The sequence below is a fragment of the Rhinolophus hipposideros genome (genome assembly GCF_964194185.1).
Source record: "Rhinolophus hipposideros genome assembly, chromosome: 11".
NCBI lineage: Eukaryota > Metazoa > Chordata > Mammalia > Chiroptera > Rhinolophidae > Rhinolophus > Rhinolophus hipposideros.
In genome coordinates this window covers 11,930,033-11,957,464 of record NC_138057.1, presented here as the reverse complement: position 1 = coordinate 11,957,464, position 27,432 = coordinate 11,930,033, and the positions used below count along the sequence as shown (strand labels likewise).

At 38.5% G+C, this 27,432-nt stretch overlaps 1 protein-coding gene across 6 annotated transcripts in view; it reads right to left on the bottom strand.

Moving 5' to 3' along the window:
- LINGO2 (leucine rich repeat and Ig domain containing 2) overlaps nucleotides 1-26,258 on the bottom strand; it is a 1,152,505-nt gene extending 1,126,247 nt beyond the window's left edge. For 4 of the 6 annotated variants that reach the window (XM_081067709.1, XM_081067714.1, XM_081067711.1 and 1 more), the window contains exon 1: nucleotides 23,189-26,258. The gene's annotated coding sequence lies outside the window, so the exon portion shown is untranslated. Of the gene's footprint in view, nucleotides 1-22,297; nucleotides 22,435-23,188 lie in introns of those variants that run through there. The other 2 variants (XM_081067710.1, XM_081067713.1) reach the window with 2 other exon arrangements.
- Nucleotides 26,259-27,432: the final 1,174 nt, after the last annotated feature.

The window sequence follows — 27,432 nt, the reverse complement described above, 5'->3', positions numbered from 1 at the left end:
TCTTGCCATCACTTGTCTATAGAAGAAAAAATTGAGGGAAAGCTGTGTAGCATAAGAATTTATAATATTATTCAAAAGTTATTCAAATATATCTTATTGATAGATTTCATTTCCAGATAAATTATTAATGAAAAGGAACTTGAACAATATTTTCAGTTTCTCATTCAATTTTAGTCATAAAGTATTGATTCTGAGAGTTTTTTTGTTGTTGTTGTTGTTTTTGTTTTGGTAGCAATAACTTTAAACAAGCATCCCTGCTCACTTTCAACTTGGTTTTGTTGGTCCCAGTGCTAATTATCATTATTATTCTCATTGTTTTCCATCTGGCAGGTCATCTTCAGGGTCTTGAAACTGCTTGAGCGACTTAGAACAGAAATAAACATCCTTGGGGATGCTGCACTGCCTAATTTCTCTAAATTGTTAAGCCCACAGTCACAATGGCAGGACTTAAACACCAATATGATGATACAATTATAATGCATGTGCCACTAATGAGTACTTCATTTAACACTGTGAAAGCACTCCGACACTGCGCCTAGCCAGGGGTATAAAGATGAGTAAGATTAAAGAGTAGCAGTCAATAACACTAATGTACAATTACGTTTTAAACAATCTTTCTTATGAACACATCACATCTGTTTTCCACAGGCTTTTTCCAAATTTTCTTACTATCAAGTTCGTCTTTAAATTCAGCACGATGCTACTATTTGCAGCTACTTGGATTCTCCCACTAAAGTAGAAGCAGCCCTAATGTAAAATAGCGTATGGTGTCCGTTAGACAGGGAACCAATCATTCGTCTTGACCTAATTACCAACATACTATGATGAAACCACCTGCACTCTCCAGCCTCTTCCCACTGTACGTCCAGGGCTAAGTAATGCACTAGCAGCATTTATATTGGGGTTGTCGAAGTTATTTATAATATGAATTCTCCTATAGGGTTTCAGTTTAAGGATTTGATCTAGACAGCCTTACCAAATTTTCATCCAATTAATTTATACATGCTCGTAGGGTTGGTTCTATAGTTTCTAAAAATCCTACTGACCTGTTAACACATTTGCAGGTAGCTTGTAGGATAAATTATGTATTGTTCTAAAAGTAGTCTCCAAAAGGAAGCATTTTTGAAACCTAAAAACTGCATTTATATTATTTTTTCAATAATCTTTATTGAAACGTATATGTTTTCTCAATATTCTCCTTTATGAAAATGAAGATTCATTCTACAGAAGTAATGTTAGTCACAAAAGGTAATAGAAATAATATAGGAAAACAAGTAATGTTTTTATCCACAGAGAACAATATTTTTTTAGTGAAATATTAACTTATTTTTTCTCAAATTGCTTGGAGAAAGAACTTGCTGGTGATAAAACAGTCCATAAAGGTCTTTTTGCTTGGAATATTATAGAGACTACCTATTCTTAATTTGTCTCAATTCAACTAAGCAGAGGCAAGACGTTTCTATTTGACACTGTTGTGATTTTCTCCACCTTACAGACCTCCTCTGATACAGACCCAGAAAAGGTCATGGGCTCTAAGAAACTCGTTCTGTCTGGCTGCAGTCAGGACGTAAGCCTCTGGTTCTGTGGTTTGTTCACTTCACAAAGGATGCTGGCTGAAGGAACGAGTGAGGACTGAAACCCAGTTCACACTCTGCCTGCCAAACGATGTGCCTGGCCTGCTGGAGCTTCTCAAAGGAAATTGCCCATTTGTAATTCTCTGCCCAGCGATGGTCACTTTTTACCACACATCTGTCAAGAGCCAGTACCATTTAGTCATTCTTTCAAGGCACTCGATACGTTAACACAGACTTGCCTTTGAATATATATAAAATTGGAATCACCTGACTTCTTCTTTGCCCTCATTTTCCACATCCAAATGCACCAATAAGTCTCTCTCTTGTCCACCACTGCCTTTGTTTAAAACTTCATCTTCCCTGACCTGAAACACTCTGACTGCCATCAATTTGGTCTCTCTTCCAGGCTCTCTGCGTTCTCAGAATCCAGTTCATGTTCCTGCTGCCTGCTAACTACTTGCCCTCTATTCTGGTACTCCACCCTCACCGCTTGCGTTGGCCTCACTCAGTTCCCTCACTCTCAGTGTGAACCAGAACGCATCATATCCTCCATGGTCTACGTGCTCTCCCTCACTTAGCTCCACTGCCTGGTACCCTCTGCCCCTTCCCGTCTTCTCTGCCTAGCCTGTTTGTCAAGTCTCAGCTCCACCATCGCCTGTGATAGCCTTCCCTGCCACCCCCATCTTGGATTATGCTGCTTCTCTGTGATTCTGCAACACCTTGTACCTGCCTCTGTTGTAGCACTGACCACACAGATCTATAATCCTCTATTTTCTCATCTGGCACATTGACTGCATGAGGGAAGGGACGCTTACTCTCCATTGTAATCTCAATAACTAGAATAGTACTGGCACCTATGAGGACAACAAATAAGTTATCATTTGGAAATATATAAAAGAAGTAGGGGTTGAAGAAAATAATCATCTACCTAAACCTTCACTTAGAGATGAAAAAATTACTCTTAGCGGTATTTCCCAGATATTCCCAGAAAGTCTGTCCAATCAGCAAAATATCCAAACACTTAAAAGTGCTAGGTCAGTTATATGCCACAGATATTGGTATCCAAAATGCTTTCAACACTTTTTAAAAAAATGACATTTTTATCATTATAAAGGTAAAATGTTCTCACTGTAGAAAATTTAGAAAATGTGCAAAAGATTAAATAAATACAGAATAGCTGTAATTACATCATCCAGACATAACTATCATTAATATTTTATTATGTAAACTTCTAGTCTTTCTTTAATATCAAGAGAATGATATCAAACAAAATTGTGTGTGTGTGTGTGTGTGTGTGTGTGTGTGTGTGTGTGTGTGTGTGTTGAACAAGCTAGGTTCAGTAGAGTGCTAAAAAAAATAAAATAAAATAAAACTTGGTTTTGTCTTTGAACAAACTTCCTCTATTCGATTTCTCTGCCTTGTCCTTGGAAAACATCTTAGGCCAATCCCAAAGCTTTCTGGTACCTTTGAGGTATTAATAACCAGTCTAATTTTATGTACAAAATTTGACTTTATAATTTAGTTTAAAGCTGTTTTTCTCCCCAGTACATGCCCGTCTTAGGCTTGGAAATCTGCAGAGGGCTGGGGAGAAGGAGGAAGTTGAGGGAGAGAGGTCACATCTTGACTACTTTCTCTACCTTATTTTTCCATTCTTCTTTTGCCATTCACTGTGTTGTCTCTGGCCTCTCTGAAATTGGGGAGATGAGCAGGTGAGCACGAAGAAAAAGGCTGCAAAGCTCACACTCAGTAATGACATAGCAGATGTCCCAAATGTTGGTTATTTCTTTCAAGGACAGCTTCTGTGGGACTCTGAGGTCCACTTGCCTCCACAACGCACCCGGAGTTTGCTAAGGACCTTCCACAGCGATGCTCACGGGTCTGGGCCATGAGCCCACTGCTATCTACACATCCCCCGACCCCACTACCATGGCCCACTGCATGTGGACTCATTTTGGCACTGACGCATCTTGGGTATCCAAGGCCCTGTGTATCTCACCAGAAGCAGGACTTCCTCTCCATTCTCAATGGAAGCAGCGCAACCTACTCTTGGTGCAGGTTTCTTGCTTTGCTCCGCTATCCCAGACGACATCAGCCAGACTTTGGTCTTTGACTTTTTTCATGGAAAGATCAGGCAAGTCTCTACACTCTCCAAGGAATGAAGATCAAATTATCCCAACACATACCTCTCCAACACCAAATTTGCTCTGATAACAAGGCAGCTAGAGGTCCCTGAGTGGTTTTGCAACTCAGAACATTAAGATGCAGGTGACCCCTTGGAAACTTCAAATCTCTTCTGAGCAATTCTGTATATATCCATATTTCCTCCATGGTAACATCTAGCAAAACCACATTACAAAATTGGGGGATGAGTGAAAACAGGGAAGGTATGAAGAAGGTACAATTTGGTAGTTACAAAATAGTCATGGGGACGAAAGTATAGCACCAGGAGTATGTTCAATAATATTGTAATAACTATGTCTGTTGTCAGATGGGTACTACATTTACCAGGGTAATCAACTCATTAGTTATTTAAATGTCTAATCACTATATTGTACATCTGAAACTAATATAATATTGTATGTCAACTGTAATTGAAAAGTAAAACAAACTTTTTTTTTTAAAAAAACTGCACTACAATATCATCACCAGAATACTGACATTGAAACAATCCACTGGTGATATTCAAAGTTCCCCAGCATTACTTGTATTTACTTGTGAGTGTATGTGTATCTAGTTCTAAACAACTTTATACCATGAGTAAGTTCTTATCTCTACCACTGCAATTGCATAGAGCTGCAGCACCACAGGGAATGCCTGGCTTGCCTTTTTATGACTGCACTCACCTCCACAGGCTTCCCCCTCAAACCTGGAAACCACTAATCTGTTTTCCATTCCTATAATTTTGTCATATCAAAAATATTATGTAAACAGAGCCATACAGTGCATAACATTTTGGAATTGGAAATTTTTATTTAGCACAATTCCCTGGAAATCCATATAAATTGTTACATATATTGATAGACCATTCCTTTCTATTACTGAATTGTATTCCATGGTGGAATATAAATGGTACCCATCCCAAAGACTGTGTCTGTTTATTCACCTACTAAAGAGCATCACATTAATTCCAGTTTTGAAAAGGAATAAATCTGCTATGAACATTTGTGTACTGATTTTTATGTGAATACGTGTTTCTATTTCTCTGTGATAAATGCCCAAGAATGCAATTTCTGGGTAGTCTGTTAAAGACTTGTTTAGTTCTATAAGAAAATGCAAAATTGTTTTCCAGAGTGGCCATGCTATTTTACATTCCCACCAGCAAAGTATGAGTTCTCCAATTTCTCTGTCCTTGCCAGCATTTCACGTTATTTTACACAGTCTTGTAGTTGTGCACCAATATCTCATTGAACTTTTAATTTTCATAGTCCTAATGGCCAATGAGGTTGAACATCTTTTCAAGTGTGTTTTTGACATCTGTATACACTTGGTGGAATGTCTCTTCATATCTTCTGCTGATTTTCTAACTGCATTATGTGTCTTTTTACTGTTGAGCTTTGACAGTTTATCTATTCTAGAACAAGGCCTTTGTCAGATAAATGACTTGTTGACTTGTAAATATTTTCTCCTAGTCTGTAACTTTCTTTTTCACCCTCCTCACTGCAAAGCAAAAGATTTTAATTTTGACGAGGTCCAATTTATCAATTTTTCTTTTTTATGGATCATACTTTTGGTGTCAAGTCTAAGAACTCTTTGCCTAGCCCTAAGTCTAAAGATTTTCTCCTATATTTTTCTCTGAAAGTTATATAGCTTTATGTTTTAGATTTAAGTCCGCTATCCTGTTTAAGTTCATTTTTTTATGAGACGTTTAGTCCTAAGTTCATATTTTGGCTATGGATATTCAATTGTTCCAGCACACATATAATTTTTGAATACATTATTTTTATTTATTGAGTGCTCACATTTGGACTTAGTCAAAGAAAAGTGAATCTATCTCCAGGTTTGTGTCCACATTTTAAAGCAACTGTCACCAAGGCAGCTCTAACTTGTCAATAACACAGGCTTAAACAACTTAGAAGGTTAAGGGAAAGCACACAAATCATTTTGTCCATATTAAAACAAAACAACCTAGAAAATAATAGCAAAATTATTTAATTAATAATTATTAATATTTGCTTATTATTTAGGAAAAATCGCTACGGGCAAGAAAAAAATTTTTAAAGCTTCCAATGGGGGCAAGTCTGCTCACATGGAACTTCAATTACTCTCAAAACTGCTAAATATGATCTGGACACTCTTTAAATATACCAAGATTCAGTCACAAACTCAACTATTCAAGAGAACATCCATTGCTTTCCAGCTCTTTGCCAGTAAAATATATATATTGGGCATCTCCTGATGCTGCAGCTATCCTTACCCCAACAGTAATCTATAATCAGGTGAAGGTCTAACACCCTAAGGCATCAATGTATGTAGGAAGTTAAGGTCTCTTCATCTAGCATGGTACCAGTTATCTACCATCCTTTAAAGAATATAGAAAAATAAAATCACATAAATGATTTTTATGTGCCAGAAAACTCAGTTAAGAAAGACTGGAAGAAAAGAGTTGATACTTTATATATTTTGGATACATTGTGGTTACATTTTGAATACAAATATGAATACATTTTTTTTTCCCCTAACCACCCTGGCCTTGCCCAAAAAATGGCATTGAGTTACCAAATAATATTGGCTCTTTTGGACTTTAAAGCGTCTTGCAACTAACTCCTTCCAGTCAGGAATTTGTTGTCTAGCATTCAATTACATATGCTTTCTACCCCAAAAATGTCCTAATTTCGTAAAGGACTTGATGTTCTACTCTCCTTCCCTAGCTCCCAGAATATATTTATTTGACTGATAAGCAACTTCCTTTTATATTTCTTATGTATAAGGAGGTATCTACATGTGGAATATTTTAATTTATTACAGACAACAGAAATATTATTATTTGTTTACAATGTCTCCATCTTATTCATTATATTTAACATATCCATCCATTATATTTAACTTATGCAATTTAAGGCTTTTAAAAGGTAGAAGTTGGTGCTAAAACAAACAAATTTTAAAAATCATGATTTTTCTCTTAACACTTTGCACAATGGTCGCTCAACGTCTTTCCCGGGTGTTTAACAAAGATTGAACACACTCCTAAGTGTGCTAGGACTCAGGAATACAAAAGAAGTCTATAATGTCTTTGCCTGAAAGAAGCCCACAGTCTAATTTGACATAAAAGATTAACCCAAATTACCTAATTAAAAAGAAATACAGAGGCTATGAAAGTGTGTACAGGTAATTAAAGTCTAATGTGTAGTATGCGGAAAATTTTCTAGATGACAGAAAACAAATGCCTAGTTTTCTGGGCTGGGACAGAGAAGACTGAAGGATGTCACAAGGAATAGAAAATATTTCAGCACCAATAGATGTGTTCATCAGGTATAGCAGTGCAACCTTCCTCACACTTGCTCATTATTCCAGGTTGAGTAACTCACTCGTCTACTCACTACCAGGAGTTGTGAGGCATAATCAGTTGCAATTGGTAATACAAGAACCTCTCTCTCTCTCTCTCTCTCTCTCTCTCTCTCTCTCTCTCTCTCTCTCTCTCTCTCTCTCTCTCTCTTTCTCTCTCTGTCTCTTCCCCTCACTCCCAGACTCCAAGACCATTTAACCCCACTTAAACTGTTTTGATAGGTACCTCAAGGCTTAATCTGTATACTGCAGTGACAGAAATTTACAAGGCCACCAGAGGGTGGCAGTGTCCAGTTCTGACACTAAATCATCTGTACATGATAATGTGTCATATTCTACAAACATTGCAAAGAAACATCTGATGCTCAGAAATACGTAGCTTAAATTGCTAGCATTCTTTGGAAAACAATAACTTAAAAATTATATAATTACCAGCCATACAATAACCCAACCTGGACTAGAGTATGGAAATGTTCCTTTCTTAATTTATCCAAAATCTTATACTGCTCAAATTCTTCAGCTGTTAAATACAGCATCCCCAAAGTCAGGAGGTCACAGTCCAAAATATCTTGTATGAAAATGTCTACTTCTTTTCATCAATTTGGATTAGATCTTTAAAATGTGATAATATAGGACCGGCCTGGTGGCTCAGGCGGTTGGAGCTCCCTGCTCCTAACTCCAAAGGCTGCCGGTTCGATTCCCACATGGGCCAGTGGGCTCAACCACAGGTTGCCAGTTCAATTCCTCGAGTCCCTCAAGGGATGGTGGGCAGTGCCCCCTGAAACTAAGATTGAACATGGCACCTTCAGCTGACCTGCCCCTGAGATCCCGGATGGCTCAGTTGGTTGGAGCACGTCCTTTCAACCCAGAAGTTTGCTGGTTCGACTCCCGCAAGGGATGGTGGGCTGCGCCCCCTGCAACTAGCAACAGCAACTGGACCTTGAGCTGAGCTGCGCCCTCCACAACTAAGACTGAAAGGACTACAACTTGACCTGGAAAAAAGTCCTGGAAGTACACACTGTTCCCAATAAAGGCCTGTTCCCCTTCCCCAATAAAACTTTTTTTAAAAATGTGATAATATACTTCTCACATGAAGGACTGTGAATCACAAAATAGCAATAATAATAATAATAATAATAATAATAATAGTAATAATAATAATAACGATAATACTTTCTTGTAAAGTTATAACTACTTATATACCAGAATGGCTAAGGTTTGTTTTCTAACTAAAATGATTTAATGTTCTGTCTTAGGATAACAAAAGGCAGCATTTCCTATCGTGGTTTCATTAAGTTTAAAATTTTGTAGTGAACACCAGATAATATTAATGTATAATATGCAATATGCTTTTGTAGAGTTTCACTGTCATTCCCTCCCCAAACCCAAGAGTATCTCATGTTACTTATAAGCAATCAATTTGAAAGATTGATTCACTAACTGTTTTAGCCAGAGCAATCTTTTGGAATAAATGTGTAGTGACTGACAGCATCAGTTTTAATAAAGGCCCTCGTACAATGGCAAGAATAAATACATTTTACTTAAATCCCATCAGTAAATTCCACTTGGCAATGTATGCAGAAACACCAACTAGCTTTAATGAGCAGTGAGTGAATTTACACTATTTATGCATAGCACCATATTGATTTTAAGAAAAAAAAATCTTGCTACAGTTTCCCATAAATCATTTTTGTGATTCTTCCAGGGAGGCCATGACTCTGAAGTTGTAGGCAAATATATTTTTAATTCAATTTGTGAATGGCTTTAAAAATACTGAATGAGACACACTATCCTCTAATAATCTTCTGGAACACACCTGACCACAATAGTCTTAGAACAAGATGTTCAATGAGACATTTGCTGTGTGGGTTTCAGTTACGACCATGAAAAGAACCAAACCATAGTAGACAATACCTTCCGCATTTTAAATGGAAGTGTCAGGTCATCTATGCAGGACTTGCAAAAGAAACTCTCAAAAACTAGTTTTGTGAGACAACTTCTCTTATAATTTAAGTGGTCAAAAAGGTAGAAGACAAACATTTTGAGTTGTTGGTGTGTTATAAATCCCATCACCATATCCTCACTTCAAACCTTGAAGAAGCTTTAAGGAAATCACTTTAAAATATTGAAATCTTTACACGGATGGTTCAGAGATAGAATAGCTAATGTCCAATATGCATCTTAGAACATGCCGTTCTAAATGTATGTTTCAGAGAAATAATAGAGCACAATTTTGTATTATTCAATATTTTTAAGCTATTCATAAATTGAAATAAAAGTGAAAGGCTATGGCTCCAAATTGGTAGAGGAGGGAAGTGCTGGCTACACTTTCCCTGAGAGAGGCAAGATTGTGTAAATGTTTCCAGAAGAACAAAGGTGGATGACTCAGAAGAAAGAGCTTGCTTTAGAGACATTGCAAATCCTGTCCAAGAAGAATGCATAGAAGGATGGAGTAATCCTAATAGAGGAGAGAGATTTCCAGATTTCCAGGAACTAGGGGAGAAATATTATGCATCTAAGCAGAAGAAAATGCATTTCCTCTGTCATAAAAAAATGTCACCGAATCATCCCATTATGCACCTCTGAGACACCCATATATCTTTTTTGTTTCAATAGGCTAGCTTATGTTGTGGTAACAATCCCTTGATTTTTAGTAGCTTAAAAGCACATAATTAATTGCTTGCTTCATGTAACACGGTTGTTGTGGGTCAGTAACAGACAGAGGTTGGCTCTTGTCATTGACGTTTCAAGGATTCAGGCTCATGAACAACCACCATCTCTAAAGTTGTCGATTGCAGTGTGATAGGGGGAAAAAAGATATGTCCAGAGACTGTCAACCAGTTAAGCCTATCAGGGACATTTGTTACCTCGACTCACGCTCTTAGTCGGTACTGGTCATTTGGTCTCACCCAACCCCAGAAAGCCAGAAAGTTCAATCCTATCTTGTGCTCAGGATGCAGAGACATTTCTGATGAGTAGCATTCCTGTATACCACACCATTCTAAGGTAGAACAGAGTCCACAAGTCCAGAGGAAGCTAAGCAAGGTTACATTCATGTCAATCACATCAGACCTCACCTTTACTTCTATTTTCCTGATATTCAACCCTGGAGGGGCCAGAGGCAGCCTACTTAAACAGGACAAAAGCAAGATGGTAATTTGGGGAAACAGAGGAGAGGATGGCCAACTCCCTTTTCCCCCATGACAAGTGGCTAGTATATAGCTGGCCAGAACTGAAGTAGGGGAAGTGTTATCACTAAATGAATTATTAAATAGATGTGGTATAATAAAACTGAGACCACTCACGTGATTAGAAGTGATCACAGAGTATTTTATTTTCTACTAGAAAGTAAATAAGACATGAGGTCTATCTGAGATTTTACTCATGAGCAAGAAAAGGATTAGTTCCATTGAACAGGTTTGAATGGAGAGCAGAAAAGGCAAAAGAGATAAACAATTATTTGCTTAAATAAGAAATGCACATATGAAAAATAGTTTGTCACAAATGTTCCTGTATCATCTTTTCTTACCTCCAAATAGTAGTCCATTGTGTATATATACCACAACTTCTTTATCCATTCATCTATAGAAGGACATTTTGGTCGTTTCCACATCTTGGCAACATGGATGGATCTTGAGAGTATAATTCTAAGCGACATAAGTCATAAAAAGCAGAGAACCCTATGATTTCACTGATATGTGATATATAAACCAAAAACCACAAAAGAACAAGACAAACAAATGAGAAACAAAAACTCATAGACAAAGACAATAGTTTAGTGGTTACCAGAGGGTAAGAGGGGTGGTGGGGGGAGGGAGATGAGGGTAAGGGGGATCAAATATATGGTGATGGAAGGAGAACTGACTCTGGATGGTGAACACACAATGGAATTTACAGATGATGTAATACAGAATTGTACACCTGAAATCTATGTAATTTCACTAACAATTGTCACCCCAATAAATTAAAAAAAAAAAAGAGAAAGGAAAAAAAAGTTTGTGCTAGCTGAATGCAGTTTCAGAGCGTGGAACGTCAGAAAGTGAAAATTAAAAAATAAAATAAAAAAGAATGAAAGAAAACTTCAAAGTGAATCCAAATAAAAACAAAACTATGAAAATACCTTTAGAAAATCAGAGGAAAATATCACATACAACCAAGAGAATCTCAGAAGCATTAAGATAAAAAGCTATTACACAAATGTGAAAAAAGTTTAAAAATCAGGCTAAACTACCCTGGAGTTTTTCCCAGAGACATGAAACCAAATTAAAGATAAAAATGCTATGAGACTCTAACTTAAGTCAAAAACACCTAGGAAAATGCTCCATCACAGCAAAATGAATGGCAGCAAATCTGATTAGACTCTGCAACATCGGCCAAATAGGAATGCTGGACAGAGACGAAAAACATAATTTATTTCCAACAAACTAGATTTAGGCATAGAGCGATAACCCCTTATACCATCAGAACACATTAACAGTGGATCTCCCAGAAGCAAACTGCCATTAAATCAGTAACTATTTGCTCCTTGAATGTCTCTTTGTCAGTGATCTAGAAAGTATCAAAAAGAAAACAGGAGAAAATAGGATACGAGTATTTGAAGGGGTCAAATATTAAAAACAAATAAAAGTGAAATACTGATTTTTTAGGCAAATTGGTTATAATTTGAAGAGATGGTAAAAATCTGGCCTTATTCAGAGCCAAAGCAGTTGCTCAACAATCCTCAAACCAAGTGTAAAGGACATGATTGGTTTTGTTTTTGCTTTTCTGTACAATTCCTACCGCCATTCTGTTAACAAAACTGATACATTATTGCATTAGAGATTATTTTATCAGTGGCTTGTAAGTATATATTTAAGGCAGGGATGACTTCATTTGTACAGATACTGAGTATACGAGTTTATTTTGACCCATTACTTATTCTATTATCATAAACGCCATGTAAGGTGTGCAGGACAGAAAAGTGTCATTACACCTATTTTATGTTAGAAAACTAAAACTTCATAAGATTAAGGTATTGCCCAAGGTCCAATAATTAGCAATTAATGGAAGAACCAGGATTTGAAACCAAACCTTTCAGCTTTTAATCATTGTACACCATCTCCTTTACCAACTGGACATCGTATTAACAATGGTTTTGGATATAATTTTAAACTAAGTGTTCTAAAAAATCACACTTCATTTCAGAAAATATTTAAGAAGAACTGACTATATTCTAGAGTATTAAGAAAAACAGTGACAAATAAGATATAATTTTAACTCTCAAAGACCACAAGGTTTGGAAAGATACACAGGACAGTGAACAAAAGTAGTAATGTATTTTTTAAAATAAATATAACAACAGAAGCTTCTAAGAATAGGGAGATTGTACTCTGTCCATGGCTTCTGGAATGGTTTATTGAGAATATGATACTAGGCAAGTTTTTAAAGAATGAATAGGAGTTTGCCCAAATAATCTGGAAAATACTATTTCCGTTGGAAGGATTTCAATGTCCAAAAGGATACACATATAGGAATGGTGTTACCAGTAAGTACTAGATTTTTTTTACTTTTAAGTATTATTTCCAACATCTGAAAACTTAGTATGAATTATGAATTAAATTCATCACACTTTATTCTTTCACTTGATACTCTACATTCTTTCTCCCACAAGGAGAGCTACATGGAAAGATGATTAACCCTCCCTTCCTCCCCAGACACAAAATGCAAATAACTTCTCCATGGTTTTCTACTATTACTAGTGACAGAACATCTAATTGTCATCCATATTCTAAAGCTGTAATTTTAAATCATTAATTTCTACTGAATTAAACTGCACACTCTCCCTTAAAATTTGATCATTGAACCTTCTTTTCTGAGCCAGGTAGCAACAATTTTAGCTTTATTCCCAAAATCCACAGTAGTTGCACCTATAAATGGATAAACAGGAGCAGAAGCTCAGATCCAATAGGACGGTCATCCAATCCACCTCTTTTCAACAGTCCCCCAGACCTAAGTACCTTGCTAAGCTATATAAGCACCTACAAAGAACATGCAGAATTTATTTCATCTCATATTTCACATTAATTTCATCAATATACTTTATACCTATTTTCAAGTGTAATGAATGACAAAACACTTCATTTTTACCGGTACTTATAGTTTCTCTGCCGAAGATATACTATATTTTTATTGAAAGTTTAGGTAGTACCCTGTAGGATTCTTGAATATAGAACCACCATAAATGCTTTCTTCCTAATTTTAGCATCTACAAAAATAATATCACTAACACATGTTCTAGAATGCTCTCTAAAATCATTTCTATCAAAAAGTTCTTCAGGAAAGAAAGGGCAATGGAGTGCCATCAACACAATTTTGTTAGATAGAATGAGTTTTTATGAAAAACAATGAAAACTATGAATTAAGCTATGCACAGAGACACAGAAATCTGCTACAGGCAGCAATCCTTAAGGAGATGTGAAACAACCATTTGAAGGGGATATGTTGGAAGGCACGGATCCAGGAAATGGGTAAATGGACTTGACAGCTACGGGCATACATGGAAAAGACCCCAGGAAGGAGTGCCTGTGATGCACACATTTGCTAGTACTATCTGATCCACGCAAGCTGGCTATTTGGTACTGCTTCTCCAACTTTGACACAAACATAAGCTCTGTTATTAGCCTCTACCAGGAATCCAACAGCATCAGTAATACTAAGACTTGTGTGGTTTTGCTGAAGATTTTGAGATCACAGGAAGCAGCGACATTGCACACAATACAATACTGTACTTGAAAAATTCCCATTTGCCATCTCTCCTCTCAAGGTGATTCTGGTCTCTGGTCATTTAATCCTCCTGCCTCTAACCCACACGGTACTCAGTCTTCTCTCATTTCTTGTGCAATGTAGCTTTCTACTTTGTCAAAGTTTGGGGTGAAAGGGAGCCCCAGGAAGCTCTTTCACATTGTAAATTATGCATTTCTGTAACAGGGAATGATTTTATGGTGTGATTGTTTTTAGAAGAAAAGAGCTTCAATTAGATTAAATAAATGAATAAAGATATGCTTCAAGCAATTGTAAATCCCTAGCATTTAGGATGATGCATTTGTTCATAGTAGGTACTCAACAAATGCCAGTGGTAACATGGCAATTATTCCAAGTGAGAATAGTGTTAACAACACAAGGAAATTAGTGTTATAGGGAATTATAGCATGTATTCCTAAGAAAATAGATAGATTAGTTACTGAACACAAAGGGATTTATGGTGAAATAGGAAAGAAGAATGGTTTGGATTTCTCTATTATAAAAAGACTTTTGCTGATTGCTCACTAGCTACCACACTCCTCTTACAGAAATCTTTTTGTCCCTCTCCCAACCCTTCTGGGTTAATCCAAGGCATTCTACTTAGTTTCTTACATGCACATAACACAAATTCTCATTATATATTAAGATCCTTTCAGTTGCTCATAAGATTTTCCCACATTAGCCTGTTAAGTCTCTCAACAGCAAGATTATATCTGCCCCCTTCCCACAGACTATATATTACCCAGGGCCTATCCCAGTGTTTAAAACTAGGAGATATAAAATAAATATCTGTTGAATGAATCAATCCATCTACCATAAACTAAGAGTTGTTCTACAACCACATGTTTCTCCTTAACAATATATCTTAGAGATCTCACCACGATGGTATTTAAAGAACTGCAACATTCCATTTGCCTTCTTACTAAACAAGCAACATAAAAATAATTGTATGAGTATTCAGAAGTGTATTTAACTATATTCCCATGGGATGTTTGGATTTTTAAAAATTCTTCAATAAGTATGTGTTTAAACAGTTTTGCTTCCTCTTTTACAACCTGTCTGCCTTTAGGAGTTTTCTTCTTGCCTTACCCCATTGGCTAGAATTTCCCATTATAATGTTGAGTAGTAGTGATGAGAGCAGACATTCCTGCCTTGCTCCAGAAATTAGAGGAAAAGCATTTATTCTTTCACCATTAAGTATCATATCAGCCATAGGCTTATTGCAGATATTCTATATCAAGTTGAAGTTCACTTATTCTCCTAGAATATACACTAAAAGTTTTTATCAAGAGTAAGTGCTGGATTTTCTCAAATACTTTCTGCGGCATCTATTGAGATGATCACATAGTTTTACCCTGTTACTCTGTTAATATGGTCAATTATGTTGATTGATTTTCTAATGTTAAACCAACATTGAATTTTTGGAATGAACTCAACTTGGTCATGATGTATTATCTTTTTATATACTGTTGATTTATATTTGCTAAAGTTTTGTGAGGAATGTTTATATTTATGTTCATAAAGATATTGAGCTGTAGTTGTATATATATGTATATATATATATATATATATATATATATATATATATATATACACATACACACACATACATATTAGTTTTCTATTTTTACAATGACTTTTCTTGATGTTCGCATCTGGGTAATGTTGCTTTCATAGGATAAGTTGGGAAGTGTTCCCTCTTCTACAACTTCCTGGAAAAGATTGCAAGGAATTGGTGTTACCCCTCCTGAAATGTTCAGAAGATATAATTTACAGTGAGGTCATCTGTGCCTGGGACTTACTTCATTGGAAGACTTTAGGGTATTGTTTTCTTATGAATCTGGGGTATATTTTAACAGTTGTATTGTGATATAATTTATATACCATTAAATGTACTCATTTTATGTGAACCACACAAGGATTTTTAGTAAATTTACATATTTGTGTAGCCATGACCACAATCCAATTACAGAACAATTGCATCATCCCAAAAGATCCCTTGTGCCCACTTGTAGTCACTCACCATCCCACTCCCAACGCCAGGGAAAGCCCATCTAATTCTGCAGATCTGCTTTCCTGGACATTTTACATAAATGGAAGCATACAACATGTGGTCTTTTGCGTCTAGCTTGTTTTATTCAACACCATGTTTTTGAGGCTTTATTCCTGTTGTAGCATGTATTAGTATTCCATTCTTTTTTTCATTGCTGAATATTATTCCATAGTGTGGATATAGCTCATTTTGTTTATCTATGTACCAGTTGATCAGGCATAGAGAGGTTTTAAATACAAATATAGTTCCTTTAAAATATATGAAACCATCCACATTATATATTTCTTTTTGCGTGCACATAATATATCTTTGCAGATTCAGGAGAGCATTTCTGAGGATAAATCCATAGAACAGGAACTATGAAGCCAATTATTATGAACATGTAGAACACAATAGATATTTAAAAATTATTTGAATTTCACTCCAAAAGGGTTGTACCAGTTCACAAAGTTTCCAAATATATATAATTTCCCTATTCCATTACCTACACATGGAATCTATCAGTGATTTTATCTTTGTCCCAACTTATCAGCAAGACTATTTCACTATTGTGTTAATCTGCATTGCTTCAATTATTAATACTGTTATATATTCATTGTTTATATTCCACTCACCTCAGACCAATCTCTTCCCCCTTTATGAATTCCCTCGCTAGTGTCACTTCAGCCTATGCTGAACTGTCTGGTGAAACAACTCTTGTTTTATTATTTTGTATAGTCTTGTGGACAATAGATACATACTCATAACAAGAATTTTCTGAATGAGTTGGTAAACTATTCCATTTCTTCTTAGCTTACCACCACTTTTGCCTTATCTCCATAACAAGATCACAAGGTTCTTAAGAACAACGACCAATTCACGTGCATCGTTATATCTTGACCATCATACGGAAAATCACTTTAACATCAGTAAATATTTATGTATTAATTCATGTGAATTTGACTGAGACCAAAGCTAGGGTTTTAACATTTACCTGCAAATGCAATTGAAGGTAAATCATAAAGAGAAGCAATTTGCAATTGATAATTACATGCTTAAGCAGTGGGTGACAGTCAAGGACATATCTTTATAAGAACCAAGGACTGTTTTTAGCAGTATATATATATATATATATTGCTAAAACTGCAAACTGCAAACATATGAATATATGTTTGAATATACATAAAGCATAGTATACATAAAGATACCTGTAGTATATATGTGTATACATATATAAAATATACAATACAATACTATATGTATACTATATGTATATATATATACACATATATAAAATATACAATACAAATAACATATGTAACATATATTAAATATATAATATATAATATAATATAAACTATATTTATATAATATGTAATGATGATATCTAATATATTTACTATATATAAATATATATTATTATAGCAAAGTCCAATAAAAACAGTTGGGAGGATAAAGGTTCTTTCCTTTTGACAAATGAAGCCCACCATTTCAAAATCAACATTTATCACAAGGCACTGTGTTGGCTCCCCTGATACACCAGGAGCAATACAGTTTTTATGCTAATTATTTCCCTTCACGCTGGCTACTAGATAGATCTCTTGCAGCTAACCACAGTTACATTATAATAGAATGAGACTGTATGAAGACACAAAATCCTCTTATGCAGTCCAATTTAGAATCCATTTCAAAAACTCTCTAGTGCTACACCTGGAAACTGAAATGTGCTGGGAATCTTAGATTTTTGCATATGTATTTCTGTTACACTAAAATTTGGTAATTATTTTCCTAAAGTCAATAATTATCTCTTTATAGACAATTTCATATTAAGTTCTATTATATCTACAAATTTATATATATATGTGTATATATATGTTATATATACACATATATATGTGTGTGTGTGTGTATATATATATATATATATATATATATATATATATATATATATTGTTTTCTAGGCTGGGTTACTAGGTTTCATTTAATCTTACTAATATTATTACTAGAGAAAATATACTTATAATTTATATTGACAATGACACTAAAATTCTAGGGAAGGAAATGGTATTTAACTTATTATAACCACTAAGGATAGGCTATGTAGGCTGTTCTTTATATTAACTAGTGAATACTTTTTTAAAAGTAACAAAATTTATTCTAGTTTCAAATCCTAGCAGGCCTCATATTTCATCAAAAGAGCACATAATTATTTCAATGGAGCTTTTAAAATTTTAGAGCTTTTTAAAATTCAAAACCCTGAGTCATTTAATACCTACCATTTACTTTCTGACTAAGTCACCTGATGAAAACAACATAAATAACATAATTAGCATTTAAGTCACTAAAATAAAATAGGACCAATAGACTATTAGCATTCCTGGGCAAATTCCATTGTAAAAACTAAGATATTCTATTAATTTTGTTTCCAAGTTCACAAATTAAACCATTGAATCAACGTTTCACAAGCTAAATATTTTTAAAGTGTTCATGGAAATTGGGTAATTGACCTCATGAAATCAACAGTGATTGCTATTTGTTTCATATTAACTATACACCAGAAGAAGGAAAATGTAAAATGCTACAAAAAAAAGAAGAAGGGCACTCCACTGAAACTTCATTATTCAAAAAATTTACTCTTCTTTTCTTTTTCCTTTCTTTATCATCATAAGTCTCAACACAGCTCAAATGCCAGAACAGATTTTATGTCTCACAATTTTTACCATATTAGTAACTTTGAGAAAATCGTCATATATAGGTATATATTAATTTAAATCTTACTTTCATGATACTTGTTAAACCTCTAGGAAAAAACCCCAAAACATCCTCTCATCAAGTGCATATCAAACTCCATCTTCCATTACAGAAGTTTTACAGTATTCTTTAAATATATTTCATTTACTTCTCTATCAAGGGTTATAATGCCTCACATGTACTTGGCACCTGAAAGGTATGTTTTTTTTCTTTTTCCAAAGCTTAAATCTAGGTGTGTTCAAAATTTTAAACATAATAAGAGAGTAGGTAGATATTATGTTTCCCCATTTTACAGAATTCAACACTGAGCCTTAGAAAAATACAAGAGCTTTTCAAAAGTGACACCAATAGTCCTAAGAGACAGAAGTAGAATTCAAAGTAAGAATTCAAAAGTAAACTCTTACTTTTGCCAAAGTAAGAGTTTTTCCTACTTATTCATGCTGCCTCCTGGTGGTACTGAATTAGTTTCTCTTGGGACACTTCTGGACACTAGTATGGCTCAACTATTTGCTTCATCTGAACATTTCAGATTTGATTATGTTGACCATTATGCACATGAAGAGTGTATTCACTACGGGGAACTAAGTCACTGAAAGACAAATGCACCATGTTTCATGGCAGACCATCTCTCTCCAGTAACTGCTATCCATGCTTGTATGCTACTCCAAAAGCAGAAGCCAGTGGAGTTGCAACAATACACAGTAAGCAGTCACAATGTAAGAGGTAATGATCAACTGATGACTTGTACTCCCGAAAGAATTAACCCCACATTATAGATTTCTTCTGTACAAAATTTTAAAATAAACGGAATAATCAATATTTTAAGACTACCTACCATTTAAAAATAAATTATGGACTGATAATTGTAAAATAACCATAACTTGTCATGGATTTCTTTCTGAAGGAAATATTTAAACAGAGAGAGAGAGAGAGAGAGAGAGAGAGAGAGAGAGAGAGAGAGAGAGAGAGAGAGAATGATGAAAGAAAGGAGGGAGGGGATGGGGAAGAAGGAAGTAAGAAAAGAAGGAAGAAAAAAGGAAAGATGGAAATAAATAATAGAAAAAGATTTTTAAACATAAAAAAATATGGTTGCTAAAGGAAGAAATCATAGAGATACATGCAGTTAGATGGGTAAACCTTTTGCCTAGTATTTAACCTGTCTCCTCCTTTCATTTCCTTGTCAAACATCTTTTTTAAGCTCAATTGATTTTCTTTCAGGAAATATGATCTTGTATGACTAAATAGTTCTTAAAAGTTCTCAACACCAAAGTAGCCTCTAAACCATAAATGGAAGGGGCTTGGGGACATAGTTCCTCATCAAAATTATAAATGGAGTACCCAGAGGTTGAGGGCTACGACAAAGAGCAAAAATACTCATGTAAATTCAGAAAACTTATTCTTTTTTTCAATTTTCCATTCTGCCTATGAATAAAATGCAACCAAATTGGAGAATCAGAATCGATAACTGACAAGCCATTTTGCATGTAGTGACCTCCTCTCCTTGTACTACAGGAAAACATTTCCACCTAGAGTCCTTTCACAGAATATCTAGGGACCAAATGAAATCAACCATAATGACTACCAGAGCCAGATAAGAATCATTTTTTAATTGAAGTATCAAGCCAATTAATTTGTGACAACATCCTATCACTTCTTATTCTTGACATGAAGTTTCAGAGGACTCAAACGGTTTTCAGGTCCACGGCACTTCAGTGTTTGGCCTCTTTTAAAATCACACTTATTAGAGGAAAAGAAAAAAAGGAAAAAATTATCTTTAGAGATTGAGTCCTAAACTGAATTTGAGGTTACAAACCAGTCTCACTAGTTTGATTCAATCAAATGCCAGGAAACACAGTATCTCTTACGCATCATATATACAGATTCTTAATACTAGCAGATCTTCCTCTGGTTTCAGAGGTGTCTTTCAGAAAAAAAAAAAAAATGAGCCTTTAATATGTATTTGTCTTGGTTAATTCATTTCAACAAATAAATAATTTGTGCTTATACATGCAGATAACTATATTTAGATGAGTAACATTTTGTCACGTAACAAAATTTCTAAAACATGTTAAGAGCATAAGCCATCCTTTTTGAGATTTCAGCAGGATATGCATTCTTGCCTTCTCCACAGAGCTCTAGCCAATGTAATACTTGAATGACAAACTTTATATAAATCTTCCTGGGAATCATGCTATGTGTCATTCTGGAATGAAATACATCAGTAAATCGGCCTGTTTCCAATTCCACTCAGTTACACTTATTATATAACATTAAGTTACATATTTACCTTAATCAAAAATAATAGATGCCCTACATGTAAATGATAACCAAAACCACTTCAGTCATCATCAAGAGACAATCCATTCCATTTAAATTCTTAAGGTAAATACCTGACAGCATCTCAGGGAACATTTTGCTGGTTTTCAGCAGGAAGTGCTTCATTTTTTTCTGCCTCACACTCTTACTGTGTTGGAAGTATACAGGCTACTGAATGATGAGGATAGTGCACTGAAGAACATCCCCTTCTTTTAAAATGTTAACTATCACTTCTCATATCTGAAGACTATTTTTCACTCTCAGTATGTGACCCAATAGTTCCCAAAGGCTGCATCTCAGCTTTTATTTAGTATTCCTAGAATATTAAATGCCCTATCACATTTTCTGTCTCCCTTCATATTATTCTGCAAGAGGTTTAATATCACCAGTCGTGTTTGTTAAGAGCCACCTTTACAGGACTCTAAAATTGCAATACTGAGTGTAAAATGACCATATATGGCACAAACACAACATAGCACACCAAAAAAAAAAAAAAAAATTACATATATTGCCAGCTTCCTGATAGACACGGTGTAATCATGCCAAGCACATACAACACTCACTTTTTACTTATTTATTTATTTATTTTGGCTTAGACACAATCATCAAACATATTCAGTGCCCACCATGCCCAAAGCAAAACCTAGTAGAAATGATTTTTGTTAGTGGCTTGAGCAAGGATTATGATAAAGCCGGTGTGAAATGTGGAATGAATCAGACTTCATCAAATCATAGGAACTCCAAGGCTACTCCCCAGCACTCCCCCAGCCGCCCTAAAGGAAAGCTTAACTTCACCCTCCTGCCTCCCATGAGGTTCTGGCAATGACTTCCCTTCTCCTCTTTATCTCTCTCTCCAAGTCTTTCAGCAGCTTTGCTCTGTTCTCAGAGACAATCCCTTGGGAAAGGAAATCAGTAAAATGCTAGATGGTGAGACTTCGCCACCAGGTGAAAAGGAAAGGGGAGGAAAAGAGGAGGGTGTGGTAATCTTTTCTCCACCACACCCCACCCCGGGAGACGCGCACTCCGGTCCACTGCGGCTCGGGGGAGCCCAGCAGGTCCCCTCGCTCACCTCGGAGCAGCCTAGCCCAACGACCCGCCATCAGGCACACTCGGCAGAAAACTTCCCTTAAAGCAGACAGATCTTCAGGGGAGGCGGGGGAAATAAGGGATTAGTTCGAATACACATTCCACGAAGCTCCACGGAGCTAGACTGAAAGGCACCTTTAGATAAAGACCCCACAGACCCGCCCCCTCCACTCCTTCCCACCTGGGGGGTATTTGTCAGAGAATTTACCAAGAACCGGCGGGCGGGGAGGAAGAGAGTGGAGAACGAGGACATTACCTCCCGGGACTGCCCTCAGGGCGCGGGCCAGGATCGGGTCCCAGAAGTGGCTCCGGCTCACGGCACAGCTTTCCCGAGCTCAGCCCGCATTCGGACCCGCGTCCCCGCAGCTCTGGTGCCAGCCAGCAGGCGCGCCGGGACTCTGGATCGGGTCCCCCGCCCCAGACGAGCTCGCCTCCCGGTGCCGCGCCCGCTCCGCCGCCCCGCGGGCACGCCCGCTCCCCGCGCTCGCCCTCCGCCTCCCGGCGCCCCCACACCCAGCGGCTCCGCGGCGCCCGCTGGGAGCCTCTAGCGGAGGCGAAGGGAACCGCAGCAGACCTGCGGCGCCGGGGCTCCGACGCGGGCTTCGGGGAGCCAGCCAGGCGCAGGCGTGGGCTTCGCGCGCCCCTCAATCCGCCGGCCGGATGCAGCCGCCACCCGCACCTGCCCACCTGCCCACCTGCGCTGGGCTCACCTGCCACCGCGTCCTAGCGGGGCTGACCGGTGCCCATAGAGCTCTATGGCAACGAGGGGGTGGGTCTGCGGTGCTAATAAAAAAAAAAAAAAATCTGGCCGGAAACACAAACGCGCACACACACACACACACACACACACACATGCACGCTGTAAATCAGCCTGGACAGACCGCTCAGCTCGATATCTATTTCCAATAGGTTCCAAAAAGTATAAGGTCAGGACACATCCTCTGGCTTGCTGCCTCCCGTGGGGGCACAGGAGGCCCCCGCTGCTACCGGACTAGCCTTCCCCAAGCCTTTCACTGGGGGTGTGCAATCTCATGGCAACGCCCAGGGACATCATCCCAACTTGCCTTAACCCCCCTGCACACACCTCCTCCCCAACATCTATTGAAGTTATTCTGCCTGGCATTCAGGCAGCGGTTTTGCTGCTTACCTTGATACGCTGCGAATTCTCTTTCCTGTCCTTAAAATCCAAAGCCAAGGCTGCGACGCTCACAAGTCCAGAGGTTTTTCCTTGACTCGCCCCCTCCCTCTGCTCTGCCGGCTCTTCCTTCCAAAGAGATCAGGAGAGGATGGTGGTTAAAAGCCCTCGAACTGCAGGCGCCTCCAAATCTTCGCGGTGGAAACGGAGACGGGGACAACCTTACTGGCACCCGGAAGTCTCCCAGCCCCTCCTCGGTCCACTTGGCTTTCTATTTAATTGTATTTAACCCCAAAGGCCCATCAGTCAATTCCGAGCATCAGGCAGGAAAGAAAAGGATATTCTCAGTTGTGGCCGCTCCTCTCTCTTTCTCTTAATGATACCCCACCCTTTCTCTTCTCTTAATTTGGAAAATCTATTCTGCTGGGATTAGGCGGGGACAAGGCGGAGAGGTGCTGTGAGAAAAAAACACTCCAAAGCACAGCGTCAGAAACCCATCTCCCCGGGCAGCCCTTCCTTCGCCAAGGTGTCTGCGCTGAAACTTTGAGCCGAAGCAGCAGCGGCGGAGCGGGGCTGTGCGAGCGCTGGGCGCGGGCGGCGGACGCCAGGTGAAGAGGCTTCTAGGAGGTGGCTGCACGGAGGAGCGACACCAGGCAGGCGGCTGTGTCCCGGCGGCCCGGCTCAGCGCGCGGGCCGCGCACACGCGCGCAGCGACACACGCACGCCCAACCCCAAAGCGGCCGCCCCAGGCTAGCGGAGAGCGAGAGGTCGGGAGGCGCAATTAGGAGCAGGGTTTCCAAGGATGAAGATGACCGGACGACTCAATCACTCCTCACTAGTTAGCGGAATGCTGCTGGCAGGCAGCTCCACACTGCAAGGACTGCAAGTCCTCAAGTCCCTTTGGCCACCTCCTGAGTCCCTGCCCTCTCGGGGATCGCGGCTTCTCGGCTCCTACCAGGAATCCAGTCACTCTCCCGGCACCCTGACGGAGGTCGCGGGACCAAAGATTAACCCTGTCACCACCTCCAGGGCCACCTCCGCCCCTCCTCTCGTGGAGCCTTGAAGTGGCTGCTGCAGGGAGCGGCGAAGCTCGGAGGGGCTCCCCAAAATCCTTCGAATAGAGGAGCCTGTGTATCGTACTCCGGACAAAACTCCCTCTCATCCCGCCTTTCCTGCCCACGCCCTCATGTAGCATTTCCCCAAGGAAGCCCTAGAGCTCGTGTAGATCTTCTTGAAATGAGCTGGCTAGGAATTTGTGACGCCCAGCTTTTGAAACTGGACTAATTTGGGGTCTACGCTTATACAGTGAGCTGGACGGTATCAGGTGAAACACTCAACTGGAGAAAGGGGAGGGATTGGAAGTGTGGAGACCCAGCCCCTCCAGCAGCCATTTCCAAGGTTTTGCACCCGGAGTAGTTGTTCAGGTCTCTGGCTAGCTCCTGTCCCAACGTCTTCCTCTCCCCTCGACAGCCAGGAAGAATTACCAAGCCGGAGAGACTTCTTTCCTAGAAGCGTCCAAGGCCCATTCACAACTCCCACGAAAAGAGCCTCCCACTGGGAGTTTGCCTTTCCCGTATCGGGCTGCTGGAATTGCTCACCGAAAGTAAACTTTTGCCCTCTGGTTTTTGACCACGGTTCGCCTTTGTGCTCTGCGAGTTTGCTTCCTGACAATTAACCCGCAGAGTTTTCCTCTGCCTTCCCAAGCGCGGGCTGGCTGAGGATTGCTGCGGGTTTTTGTTTCTGTTTTCCCTCGGGGCTTCGCAAACCTCCACAGATTGGGACCTGCGGGAAGAAAACAAAAAGTTGCGCAGCGTGGGGTTAGTGCGGGGTGCCTTTGCTCTGGCGCGGCGCTCCCCCACGGTCTCCATCCAGGTCGCTGGAACCAGGGGCTCATGACACGCTCCTGGAGTCCGCTCCAAGTTGAAAAGAGGTAGGCTTTGCCGGGAAGACAGTAGGTAAACGCTGAACGTGGAGCCCCGAAGCGCAAAAGTAAAACAAGAAAATGATTTGGCGCAAAAGAGGAAGCATGTGTTGATAAGAACTCTAGTAGCGCTTCTCACAGCTCAGAAATCTCTCCAGAGCATTGGAAGGTGAGCGTTGCCGCGACCAAGGTCTGCGGACCGGTGGCTACAAGACAAAGTAGCAGAGATGAACCTGCATTGAATTCGGAGTGAACCGACTCTGGAGGAAGCAGAGACCTAGAGGGACTTCGGGTTTTCAGGGGGTGATGAATCGCTCAAGGCTTAGGGGACCTCTGGCAACAGCCCGCTAACTTGCTTAGGTACCACCTGGGATTCGGAGTGCGTGGACGCCAACCCGAAGCTTTCCTTCTGTTGCAGTAAAGGGAAGGACTTAAAGCTAAACCGCGGAGCCTGCTTGAAGTGGACAATGAATTTGGTGGTGACATGCTCATGGATAAAGAGGCATTTCATCTCTGCGGGTATGAATTTGCCAGCAGGGACTTTTTAGGTTTAATATCCCAAGATGTGTCTGGGATACTGACTTCTTACACCGTTTCAGGTAGAGGATGTTCGCAGTGTTTTAGAACCTGATATAAATCTGTAAGTTGTCTGCTTGCCACAAGGTTTGATGCTTCTTTGTGTTCTCCTCCTTATTCCTAAATTAATAAGCAACTGTGCCTGATATTGAAGTGAAGTGGCAATAAGAATTATAATAAATTATCTCCAACAAAGGCCATCTAATTTAGGATTTCTGATTACATAAACCTATGAATTAACAGTAAAATATTGTGGCAGGCTATTCGACAAGAATTACAGAACTGTAATCAAGAGACTCGTTTGGCGGAAGAAAACTCAGAATTCCGAGGTGACTTCTCTCCAAAAAGGTTCTGACTTGAAATTGTGTCATGGTTGCTTCTAAGGTGCAGGCCACTGTCTGCTACTAATACCTTACTTTAGAATAAATAAACGGGTCATTTACACATTTAATACCTAAACTGTGACTTACAGTTCTGGGAAATATTGTGGAGTCATGTACCAGCCACAGAGGAGTCTTTTCATTTCCCTTGAGCTTTTTTGGCTTACAAGATATGTAGGCAGTAGTGGTAATCAGGAGTACAACGTTTTTGACATTCGAACACCTTCAACAAAGTAAAAAGCCTGTGGATTTATGGACCCTCTTCAAGAAGCATTTACTTCTCACTCCTCCGGAAAAAGGGGTTTCCTCAGTGATGTTTGATTGTTGCAAACTGAATTCACATTTCTTATTTGTTATACAAAAGAAGGGGGAAAGGTAGGAATCACCCTGTCCCTCCCACTTTTCACACTTTGCTTTTATGGAGAAAAACAGTTGATAATAAAGGAGAGAATCAAATCTCTTCAAGGTCAGCAGCTATAACCCATTCCCTACACCTTTCATCTGTCTATGTGATGGAGAAGAAATCATTGAGATTCAAAGGTACTGCCAGATCCAAGAGCCTTCCAAACCTACCCCCCCAAGTTAAAATAACTGCTGCATTTTTCCAATGTTGTATATTTCTCTATATTCTTTGACAAATGAAAATCCAAGTTGGTATACATGGTATCTCTTCCAATGGATACTCTTATCTCTTTAGAACCTTGTTTCTCTTCAAGATAATTGCTGTATGAAATGTATATTCAGAACACTGTCTTCTTCCCTGGAGGTAGCATTTAATCTACTAGTATATTGCTTTATTATTAAAGTTATTCTTTGCTTATTGGTATGCCTTTCCCACTGCACTGATACCTCTGAGAGCAAGGATGGTGTCATATACATTGCTGTTTCCCAACATCTAGTACAGAATCTATCACAGAATAGATGAATATAATGATGATGATGATGATGAAAGCTACCTTTTATTTAGCAACTACTATGAGATGTGATCTATGTACATTTTCTGTTGATCCTCTTTACAACCCACTGATTTAAAGTCTATATCCTCAAATTATAGGGAAATTAATGCTTATACAAATTTACTCAAGATCACAAAGCTATTTTGTCACACGAGTTGAGATTAGAACTTACATCTGCCTGACTCTGAAGCCTGCCTTGTTAACCACTTTGCTCTATTCAAATAGGCAGGCACCACATTTTCAATTATTCAGATTTAAAGGGAATTTATATATATATTTAATAATGAGTAAAAGAAAATATCAAATTTGGAATAAGTTCTTTTGCTCTTATGCAATCTAATCAATATTGATTCAAGTGTACGAACGTTGGTACAGTATAGTTCTCGTGCATTAAAATATGATACTGCCTTCTAGGCAATATTA